At 46.6% G+C, this 12221-nt stretch overlaps 1 long non-coding RNA gene across 1 annotated transcript; it reads left to right on the top strand.

Annotated features, from left to right (window-relative positions):
* Window positions 1–1027: 1027 nt before the first annotated feature.
* On the top strand, window positions 1028–4340 carry LOC144144980 (uncharacterized). Its single transcript, XR_013317392.1, has 3 exons — window positions 1028–1402; window positions 2240–2342; window positions 3871–4340. It is a non-coding gene; the product is annotated as an uncharacterized LOC144144980 (long non-coding RNA).
* The last annotated feature ends 7881 nt before the right edge of the window (window positions 4341–12221 follow it).

The following is a 12221-nucleotide window of genomic DNA, read 5'->3' as shown; positions in this document are numbered from 1 at the left end:
GTCACAGAATCACTCGAGAAATCATCGAGCGCTTCGAAATTCCCCGGCTGAGCTATAGCTGTATTCGCATGCCTTCTTTAACATTATTAGTGGCAGAATTCAAATTTTTGGCCAACCGTCAGTGAGATGAGAATATATCCTCGAGTACACTTGTTTTGTTTTTAATTTTTTGTTGTTATTTTGTATACATGTTTTGTATACATGTATACATATTTTGTATACCCTTTCAGTAAACCCCTTCAATTAGTAGGGCTGTGCCCGTGTCCGTCTCTGTGTCCTGTCGTAGTGCGCTGTGCTTCAAGAATTCTTTATACGAGTGCAGGGGAAAACGTCTGTGCTTGAGAAACATGTACTTGTGATTCGGCACTGCAAGATGCAATGAAAGACATCTTGAAAAATGTTGACTTGATCAATGAGCAGCCATTGTATTCTTCAGTATAACAACAGAAGACAGACGCATTCAAAACTGGAGCTGAGTAGTAAAGACACGCTGCATGACTCGTCATCCCTCATGGGCTCATCCATTTTTCACTACTGTTCATAAAAACATTCATTGATTGATTGATCAAATGATTGATTGATTGAAGGGTTTAACGCGCCGACTCTGCGCAGGCAATGAGGTGCGCCGTAGTGGAGGGCTCTGCATTAATTTTGACCACCTGGGGATCTTTAACCTGCGCCAAAATCTCGTACACACGAGCGTTTTGGCTTTTCTCCTCCATGAGAAAAGCGGCCGCCGCGGCCGGGAATCGAACCCGCGTCCTCGTCCTCAGCAGCGCAACGCCTTAGCCACTGAGCCACTGCGGCGGGTAGTGTTCATGAAAACATGTTTTAACAAGATTGCACACTCACGACTAAGCTGCCATAGAAACAGACCTCCAGTGCACATGTTCCTGGGCTTATTCTATCGCACAGCGCACGACGATAGAAAACGCCCTTCCGCAGAAGTTGCAACAGCAACGGGGAAGAACGAGCCCTTCTGGATAAGTTGTCACATCAGCGGTGACAGATGCGCCGTACAGTTACGTCGCGTACAAGTGGTGGCTTATTCAAACGCGAGGTGATGATTCAAGCATGCGCCAGATAAGATGCACAGTTCCTTCATGTGTTCATGTTTCGTCGTTTCGTGATGTTTTTCCTTATGCTGCTATCAATCACGTCTATGTTTCGCAGTTACATGTAAACCGAAACAGCAGTCGTCTTTAGTTTTAAGTTTTTATTTTGGTATATGCATCCAACGAAGCTTCCTTGAATTGACACTTCGAGGACAGGAAGTGTCACATGACGGATGCCGTTGCTTGTGGGGCCACTTCGGCATAAAAAGAGGCCCAAATCGGGGTGATCGTACGTGCAGTTCCTCACCCACTGTGCAACCTCTCCACGGGTCAAGCTCTGGGATCAGGTACGTACCGGTTTCGCTAATGCATCCAAGTGTTTGATGAGTTGCAAGCATCCCAAGGATAACTAATGAAGCATGTTTTCGTTATGTGCCGAAAAGAACATCTAGAATTATTGCATATTACACAGATTCATGTCCTAATATTTTTTTATCAACCCCTGAGTTAGTAGGAAATTATTTTTGATATGCGGTAAAAAGGACATTTAGGATTATTGCATATTACGTAGATTCATGCCCTGATGGGATATCATCAGCCTGTGAATTAGTAGGAAAACTACTTTCGGTGGCGAGTATCCCAACCAAAGAGAGCCACCGGTGGGTAAGGGGTGTGGGAATGCTTATTTGTTATTGCGGAAAATTTCTACTTTGAAGAACGTTCTAAGCAAAATAAAATGACTAGTGATCCTACAGCCATGAACATATGAAATGCATTGCTACCATGTCTCTTTCATTCCAAACTAAGAACCATGTGAATGCACGCAAGATAATTTTCGGGACTATTCACAACAAAGATTCTGCTGCGTGCCGGAGCCCGTAACTGATTTTACCATACAGCGCCAGCCTTCATGCATGCCATGATTCGATCACTTTACTCAAGACTGGTGCAGCGGTAAGCTTGCATCGGAGCTGCATATCGAGCAGAAAATTACATTATATTCTACATTTTTTCCGAATTTGAGAGAGCGAAATTGGTGTTACCAGTCCGGCCGCTCATGCAGGAGCACCAACAGTAGTCTTCACAAGACACACACATCGACGTTGCCCGATCTGTGCGTTCTTGATGGGTAATAATAAAATCTTATGCATAATGTACGCGCTGGTTCTTTTTTTACCATGCAGCTATCCGGGACCAGCAAGATAAAATTGCTTACAGCCATGCCATCGCATAAAAGCCGCAACACAAGCGTGAAAGTCTTGGTGACTCTATCGCTTTGTCTGATCGGTAAGTTACGAGTGCAATGCACTGCCCAATTTATTGCCCCTGCTTTTGATACAGTTTGTATTTATTTCAATACAAGGTCACTTCAGTCTAGAAAACGAGCCGATGAGAAAAAATCTTGCACAACAAGGAATATGGTATAAGAGAAATAGTATATTACAGTAGCAACAATTAGTATAACTTTAACTTGTTGTATCCCGGGGAAGTAATAATTGATTTCTTTACTAAGAATATAAGTCAGCTGGTTAGATGGCCTCCTCTGAAGTGTTGACTGAACAGTAAATCATTCCCCAAATAACCAGTCGAACAAGACCGGGCTACTTGTAATATCACACTTAGGAAACTCACACCGCAGTCATAAGAGCTCATCGAACATGCCATACGTGCGCTTATTGCTGGGACCTTTGTTTACGGAAATTAAGACAGAGGCAGTAGGTGATAAGATAAGCATCATGGACGGCATTTATTCAACTTGCCGTGGGGGCACTGCATACATACAGGTAATAATGAGACAAACAATTAATGACGGCGAGTCCATCAAGAGCACTGCAGAGTATGAGATGGTTAGGATCATATACCAACAGAAGCAAGGCGCCCTCACGTACGGGCATAATTAAGGCTCAGTGGCCGCGGGGCGCATATAGGGTCCTGGTACAACAGTGCAGCACACCTATCGAAATTGATAACGGGCCCCTTTTAAAGAAGGTAACACTTCTTGGGCTATTTAAACATGGAAATTTTGGCTTCTGTCTGTCTGTCTGTCTGTCTGTCTGTCTGTCTGTCTGTCTGTCTGTCTGTCTGTCTGTCTGTCTGTCTGTCTGTCTGTCTGTCTCTCGATTCAGCAACCCCGGTCAAGAGACGAAAGAATTCTGAAACGAGAAGTCTATACAGGCAAACCACTAAATCTGGTACAACACTTTAAACTTAACATTGTTCAAGAAAAAAAACACCATTAGGCATATTTGAGGCCCGAAATACAATACATAACTGGTACCAGGCAGTGTTCACCTCATTAAAAATAGTTGTGCGCTTGATGTTTGGGATATCAAGTAGAAGATACGCGTTGAAAACCATAATTAGGCCCCAAAATCAAAACCACGACCGCGAGGCGGCATTCCAAGTCGAAAAGTAGTGAGAGGTTCCAGTTGATGACACTTCAGCAGTGGAACGCGGAAAAATTGAATTGACTCGAGTATACCTTCACTGTGTTGCTCGTTGGAGGAGCTAGACGGCTGGTGAAAAGGGTGAGAGGTGGGCGGGCGAGAGGTGAGATCTGTTTCAGTGGCATGCGCGGCAGAAGACTCGTCCTTCGACGACAGCAGCGAAGTCAGCGGACACGCGGTCAAAGTCGTTTGTCTTTCCACGAGATCCTTTCACTAGCAGCGCAGGGACTGTATTCGGAACGGGCAGGACGCGGTGGTAGTTAGCGTGTTGCAGATGGGCTTCGGTGCTAAGTGGTGATAACGGATGCCTGAATGCTGTTATATCTACATGGTGCTTGCGAGCTTATGTGATTCTTTCTGATTTACAGCTGTTGTAACGAGCGTAACTGGAACAGAAACTGAACAAAAAGGAAGATGGAGAAAGCGCCTGCCATCCGCAGATGGCAATTCAGTGGTGTCCACGCCTGGTAGTGCAGAACGTCAGCCGGGAAATGAAACGAGTGGCCCCGAACCTACATCTACACCCGGTGCCGATGAAAACGAAGCCGTTTCGGGAAGCAAGGACGTTGGATCTGGCCAAGGCACTGGAGATGGGCCTGTTTCAGATCAGCAAAGCGGTCATGAGACCAGCACTCCTGGGGCCGGACATGAAGAACAAGAAACAACTGACGCTGAGATGCCCGAAAATGGCGGCGCTTCTGGAATGGGCTCTGAGGGAACAGATGAAAAACGTGGACCTGTGGGTGCTGGTGGAAACGTTAGCTCCTAAACTCAGGTAGAAATTGTTCTGAAGTGGAAGCAGCCAATAAAGGTGCCCGCAACTCTGGCACAAAATAAACCAAGACGACCTTGTTTGGTGAAGGGAGCCAGCAGCTCCCAGTAACCACGAGAGGGCTACTACGGTAGTAAAGCGTACTGTGTCGGTATCGCAGCCAGCACACTAGACGTGGTGCTTGGTATAACCGAATTTCTGCGATCATTCTCAAAACCTGCGACATACATCAAGTATAGTACTTACTGCGAAAATAATTTTCAGAGAAGGTATAGCTACTGCCACTGCTAATGTACGATTAGGAAACCTTGGGCACCCTTTTTATGCTGTCTAAGCGTCGCGGAGCTATAGAAGGAAATATAAGATTTCGTTGTCATATATGTCTTCATCCTGCGTGTATAGTGGTAACAACATCCTGTCTCTTACGATGCTCCTACTGACTTGTGGAACAAGACTGTGATAATGTACATCATCCTTCCCGCTCGCCTGAAGAGTGCTGTGAAGCGCCGCAGCTATTTAACGATTTCAGATGAAACTTGCCAACGCGCATCAAATTTCTGCAAAGGAAACGTTAACCTTTATTTTGAATGTAACCGACTGCCTAGAAAGAGCGCCATGCACCTCAGAAAGCTTTCCCTTCTGAAAAAAAGTTCTTCTGTGGGATTCTGTTGCAGGCGGATGGCCACATTTAACCTGGATGTCCAGTTTGTTTGCAGGGACACCACTGTCCTCAACAGTAATATGCGCTTCGCATGAACAACACGTACATCCGCAGGTATAGTATCGACGCATTACTCGGCCGCCAGCGAGAAATATCAAAATGGTAATATAACCATACTTCTGCCAATAAAACGTAATCACGCGTCTGTTTCGCATGACACCCAGTGCAAAAGGCAATGCAAAAATAAAAGAAAATGCATCGCTTGTGTGTGACGGCGCCACTACAAATGCACGTCCGTACATACTACGCAGGACGCCACAAAGGCCACGGCAAGACCACAAATTACTGACAAGTTCGCGCGTAAACGGACATATGGGCATAGCACCCACTTTTAAATGCGAATGCATTCCTTAGTCGAGCCATGTCAGGCGTCGTGCGGCGTCCACGCGCCCGCAGGTGTTATCTCTCCGCTCTCACCCCCTCTCCCATAGCAACAGCTGTGAGCGCGCGCGCTCCTCTCTCCCCTAGCAACCAGAGCAGGTGGTGCGGGCGGATCAGCGGCGAGTGAGTGGAGAGGAGGAGCGCGCTCGGGCGTGTGAGGGTGCTCGCATCGCGGGAGCTCGCTGGAGCTCCCGCGTGTGTGGGAGAGTGTAGGCGAGGGTAGGCGCGGTGCTTCGGTGCTTCTCCTCTCGACGCTCGCCCCACTCTCCCGTTCGCTCGGTCGCAAGTATATCTAAATGGAATGTCTGCCGGCAACGGTACCTCGAGCAAGAAGTGTAATACAATCCAGTTCGAGCATTACACCTCTCGCTGGAGGTGACGTCACTGTAGTGGCTTCAACGTCATCTTCAACCGGAGGAGAAGAAGAAGCGGAAGACAAGGCTACGAAGCGAAGAGCGCGTGATGCCGAACGCAAGCGCTTGAAGCGAGCTGCCGACGCCGAACTCCGTGCTCGGGAAGCCGCTGCGAAACGCCAACGCCGAGCCGAAGACCCCGAAATACGTGTTCGACATGTGCATTCGCATTTCCTCACGATTCCCTTCGGGGAGGTGGGGTGAATTTTTTTTAAATTTTGCTATTATGACGCTTACCTGCACAACTACGTGGGTAAGCAGGTGCGTGCGAGGAAGGTAGCTGTACAGTTTCTGAGATGGAATTGTATATAAATGTCAGCCCAAAAACGACACGTAGGACACTAAGCTACCTTAGCAAGCCCTCGAATAACTACGAAATACCAAAACACGTACGGAGCTGAGTAAACTCCTACGTATGGTCATCGGACGTCATACAAGCGCATACTATCTGATGTTGTGCAAAGTTGCGTCTTTGGTAAAATATTGCAAACACGCCACAACCGCCACCTGAAAAACAAAAGGGTTTTTCCAAACAGCTCCCTATGCAAGAATCTGTATCAGTTGCTGTTCACTGGAATTCCTCGGCAATTGGTATTCATCTTTCATCCTGATAAGTAGTTAATTCTCTCTACTGTTTGATACCAGCTTAACAAAAAATGTAAAATCAGACAGAATAAACATTAGAAAAAGCGTCGCAGAAACTAGCTTTGAGAAACTTACCAATTTAAAATAAGTGAACTGATGCTCTGGTGCCACCCCAAAATGGGATTTGAATAAAGCGCACCTAAAAACTTAAAAAAAAACAAACGAACACAAAATACACATACAGCCGCAAACTGTCCTGCCAAAAGTACAAATCCTGGCTTCTCCCACAACTGTTTTATTTTTGATATTGCACTAAGAGCATGGTGAAGCCCGTTGTAAGCCCTGCGTGCTGGTTCAACCGCACGGTGTCCTTACACCTTGCAATTTTGCAAGGTGTAAGGGCACCACTAGACAATTCAATCTGCTGAAACACGAGGCTTCCATACCGTCTTTAACTACATAGAAACGAAGAGGATACGTACCACTTATCCCAATTCGAAACAAAAATAACTCCTCACAAACTTAGCTTAATCCAATGGCCCACGCAGGTGGAGCCCGATATTATATGGTATTGTTGTTTGTTATAATCATTGCTATAAATGCAAGATATCAGTGGACAGGCAGGGAGTCATCTTCTGCGAAAGCTGTGAAACTTTTTTTTGAGGAATAAGAATCAGAAATGGTTTTTATTTTCCTCAAAGGATAAATGGACCCCAGACAAAAAGCTGCCTTTGGCGCAAATTCATGAGACCTAAGGTTCGTACACACAAGGTAGCAGCTGCAAAATAGCAGTTCGCATTATTCAGTCGCGCCAAAACAAGATTGGATAGAGAGAGAGAGAAACCGAACAAAAAGGAAAATGATTACTCACAAAAAGGCATGATCAACCAAGGCATGATCAACCAAGAACGAAAACGTAGCAGCCACTGTGGAAATAGAATGTCTGTTTTTCTCTGTCATTGCCGCCTATATACCACCTCGAAAAGCGTTAGGTAGTGACCGTTTGGAGAGTATCCTTCGTGCTACGCCGCCTCCGCATATGCTCACTGGTGATTTCCATGCGCATCATCTGTCATGGGGTAGCCGCTGAACAACAATTAAAGTGCAGCACTTACTTGACATTGCTTATCAGTACAATGTGACTGTACGTAATACGGGGGAACCAACTTTTTTCCGCAAAGGCGTCTCAGTCGCTCTTGTCGTCACCGTGGTTTCGTCCACACAGCTTTCCAGAGTAAGCTGGTCTGCGGACATTGAATCCCGTGGCATAGACTACCTCCCTACCTACATAACACTGGATGGTGTTCCGCGGGGTCATCTAAAGCAGGGGTCTCAAACTCACATCAATGGGCGGGTCGCAGTCACGAAATATAGTCCCGCAGGAACCGATACAGCGAAGAAGGTGTTGAAACTAACAGGGGGGGGGGGGTAACAAAATCTCAGATAGCGCTGCCATTTGAAAGAAACAGGTACTATACCACATCTTGTAAATATTATGGGTCACTTCTGTATGGAATTTTCATGGTGTCAGCATTGGAGAAACATATCGGTAACAATCTGCAGGATGACTAAAATCTGAACGCCGATTCTGAAATATAAATTATTTGTTCCACGGTGATCTTCAACACGTGGTGACAGCATTCGGTGCGCTCTAAAAATCAAATAAAAATAAATGAACGAAGACACTAACGAGCGGGCCGGGCCGCATTAAAAAGATCCGCGGGCCGCATGCGGCCCCCGGGCAGCGTGTTTGAGACCCCTGATCTAAAGGATGAAGTCCGATTCACAAACGGGGATGTGCTTACCACTGTCCAAGAGGGACTGGGTTCAGTGTTGTCCTACGACGACTTTGTAAGCACGATGGTTAGTGCGCGCAAAACGAGCACGAATACTTTTATATTACCCAAGTTGTTTTCTGTCGCCGACGCACAGTTTGAAAGGCTTCGTGCCTTACGCCGGTGAGCAGAAAGAAGAGCGCGTAAAACACTGGCACCTGAAGACATTTGAGAATCCAGACGAGTGCAGAAGCGCTTTCAACGGCACATTCGCAAATTAGCTATGCGTGAATGGACATCTTTCTGTTCGAAGTTGGACCCCAGGAAACCACTCACCAGGATATGGAGCCTGGTCAGAAGTACTCGCACACCGCCGACGTGTCTCCACCATTTATTTGAATTTCATTGCGTACCAATTCCACATTCTTAGACGTCGCTGAGATGTTCTGCGCAAAAATTGCGGCCACATCAACGTCACCTCCATCACTTCGATTTTCGGATAATGGACGCGCATCAAATCAAACGCCCCTTACGGATGCCCCTTTTAAAATACCGGAACTCGTCATGGCTTTATCCACAGTTAATAAATCTTCTCCCCTGGCACAGACGGCATAACTTCTACAGCCCGGGCCCATCTGGGAGATGTGGGAAAGAGATATCTCCTGGACATTTTCAATCAACCCAGCTGGAAGAATGCTCACATTGTGCCAATATTGAAGCCAGAAAAAAGATATCACCGACACCCAATCGTATCGACCTAATGCGCTTTTGAGCTGCGTAGGCTAGCTGACGGAAAAAAATGGTGCTGCTTCGACTGGATTGGGATCTAAATACTAGAAAAATTTACCGGCGACAGATGACCGGTTTCCGAAAAGGCAAAGGCAGGAGCAGTATCGACCGTGTAATCGCCCTTGCTAATTGCGTCAAGCGCGAAAAAGCACTGCGTAATACCGTTATAGCGGTGTTTTTGGACATCAAGGTTGCATATGACTCGTGTCATGCATGACGCTATCGGCTTTCAAATGAATGCGTTGGGTATTGGTTGTCAGATGTACGATTGCATCGCATGTACGATCGCCTACGTATCACGGATGTACGATCGCGTGGCATTCAGCGAGAATGCAGGGGGCAAGCCCGTAGATGTGCTTGGTGAGTGCACCACCTGTCTTCCCCGTCTCCGCGTGGGCTCGTAGATAAATCGGTGACACAACGGGCTCTCGCTTTCCTACGCTATTAGCTCCAGGTTTGATTCCTGGCGGTGCCAGTAAATTCTTTTATTTGTTCTCGGGAATTTTCTGTTGGCACCAACGGTCGCGAAAGAACCTTTGTGGGGTAGAGGTAAAAAGCTTTGCTTTAAAAACTCAGTCACAGGACGTCATCGACAGTGACTGAGCTAGCCGCGCTCCGTGCGGCACTTGAATACATAATCACACAGTCACCCAGCTAATGGGCTGTCTTTGCGGATTCCCGCGCGGCCCTTCAATGTCTTCAGTCTTTTTCTACTGAACAGCTAGCTTGGGACATTCGGTTTTTACATCATGAGGCCGTTAGTGCTCACTATTTTGTTGAACTCCAGTGGATACCAGCACATTGTGGTGTATCGGGTAACTCTACAGCAGACGCTACAACGTCCCAAGAGCACAATCACCAAGTGCCTTCTGCGGCCATACCGTTCTCCAGGAAGGATGCGGCCGCACTCGCATGTCGTGTTGCGCGGCAAGTACAGCTTTCCATATGGGATGATCCATCACGCCGCTATACCCTGCTCTACTCCGTCGACTCAGAATGTACTTTCAAGTTGCCCCCTGGTCTCAACAAACACGACGCAGCCGTAATACGCCGCATATGTCTGAACGTCGCCTACACTCGCCTTTTTCGTTTCAAGCTTCAGCAGAGCAGCGGACCCTTCTGTCCAGACTGTAACTCTCCCGAAGACATTCACCATGTTTTATGTGTGTGTAAACGATATGCCGAACCCAGACGCTCCTTGATAGTGCCTTTGGGCAGGCTATCCACATCGCGTCTTACGTTGCATGATGTGCTTGGCCCCTGGTCATGTGTAAAAATTGCTGCGCGTACGACGAAGGTCTTCCTTAACTTCCTTCGCAGTTCAGGCCTAGTTCACATTTTTTGACAGTGCCGATAATTGCTGCGACATGTGCTACAGGACCGTGTTCATCACCTTTCCACTCTTCAAACCCTACGTGGTGTCCCAGTGAATGTTTCGCGGTGGTGCTCAGGATGACTGCTATGCTAGTGCTAAACGTGCCATGATCGCGCGTGGGCGCTCGCGATTTTCTGACCTTAGCTCAAATTGAAAGCGAGCAATTCTCCGGAGCGTTTTACCACATATTTTATTTTTACCCCGACCTACTGAACTCATGATCTCGTGTTGTCGCTCCGCGGTTTCTGAACTCTGCTCGAATTGAAAGCGAACATTTCTCAAGTGCATTCTAACGTTCCTCCAGTGCGTTTTACCACTGATTTTATTTTTACCCCGAACTACTGAACTCTGTCTCCAGACCTCATGTAGGATTTTTTGTCTTATTATTCACCTGATGTAGCATGTTAGTCTATCTGCTGGACAGACCTCGTCAGCATCATTAAACTGCATTCTCTTTCTCTCTCTCTGCTCCATTCTCCGCTGTACTGCGGATGTCTTAAAGGTATTTAAAGGGAATGGTATGGGCCTGAAGTTCACATTTGAAGCCATAAAAAACTCGTGTATCCAATTTCTGGACCTTTCTTTGAAATTTGGTAATGATCATGTTTGCTGGCAATTCGCACCTAGATCAGTAAAGCTATTGTTGAATTACAGATCCGGCTACAGTAAACTTGTAAATAACTCAATTGCCTTGTCTCGCATTCGTTCAGCGTTGTCAAAATTATGCATACACTCAATGAATAAAGTTTTAAAGAACAGGTAAAAAAACTAAATGAAGCAGGTTTTCCAACCAGTGCTTTGGCATCAGCGTCTAACAAGCTTGCCAAATTGATAAGAGGTCGCGATAAGACTGGCGGACAAAAGGAAGTAGTACAACAGAAAAAGTACGCCGTGGTCCCATATGTTCACCGGACCACTCAGACGCTAAAAAAATTTGCTTCCAGATATGGGATGCAGGTAGCCATGTCGGCACCCAATAAACTAGGTAGAATCTGTGCCTCAGTAGACAGAAGGAAGCAAGGTAAGGAAGCCGGTAGAAATGCCAAGTACTCGGTTAATCACAAGAATAAGTTTGTTCCATGCTGCGTTGGTGTTGTTTACGAAATACCTTTGTCATGTGGTCAGGCTTATGTTGGCCAGACGGGCCGGTGTTGAAACGTGCGTTTAAGAGAGCACTTTAATTCCTTGAAAGGCACACCTACATCTCATTAGTCGGATCACTGCCGTTCATGTTCCTCGCGCGCCTGTTAGCCCCATTTAGATAAAACTGTTGTACTGTTCCGTCATCCCATTCGGCTTAAGCGAGAGATTATAGAGCCTTTAAAATAACCAGGCTTGGTGAAAAGTGCGTTAGTCAGGCCTCCTGATGTCTACACGAGAAAGAAGTGGCTTTTCTTGATTGTTGTCAAACGACGGAGCAAGGGTAAATCCTTCCTGTTATCTCTTTGAATGTTTGGGTGTGATTTTCACCATAGCGCATGCACAGATTCGATTTTTTCTGTATAAATGTTTCTTAGTTTTCAATAAATCTCAGTCGATAGTCAGCGCTCGTCCTGTCTGGTTCTTTTCTCATGGTCCTGTTTTAACGCGCTGGTTTCAAATAACCATGTCGCATTACCAACTCGCCCAACCCTCCATCCTGCTGCATCTAACCATACTCGCCCACACTGTGCTACGCTGCAGAGCAACCTTTCGAATAAACAAAAGGAGTGCGCATTGAAAGACATGTAACTTTGCTCAACCTCTGCATTGGTGTGAGGAAATATTTATGTGAGCTGAGGGGCCCGTACGACGCTATTTGCGGGGAGTGGTGGCTAATGTTCGTGTTCGGCGAGCCAAGAGTCGGCGCGCGGAGCTAGCGGCCGTTGGCAAGCTTTTTCGTGCTTCCGCGAGCCATTTTTAGATCTG

Source organism: Haemaphysalis longicornis, unplaced genomic scaffold (genome assembly GCF_048455015.1).
Source record: "Haemaphysalis longicornis isolate Haplotype H1 unplaced genomic scaffold, Haemaphysalis longicornis Haplotype H1 scaffold_7, whole genome shotgun sequence".
NCBI classification, from domain to species: Eukaryota; Metazoa; Arthropoda; class Arachnida; order Ixodida; family Ixodidae; genus Haemaphysalis; species Haemaphysalis longicornis.
This window is presented reverse-complemented; position numbering and strand designations above follow the sequence as displayed.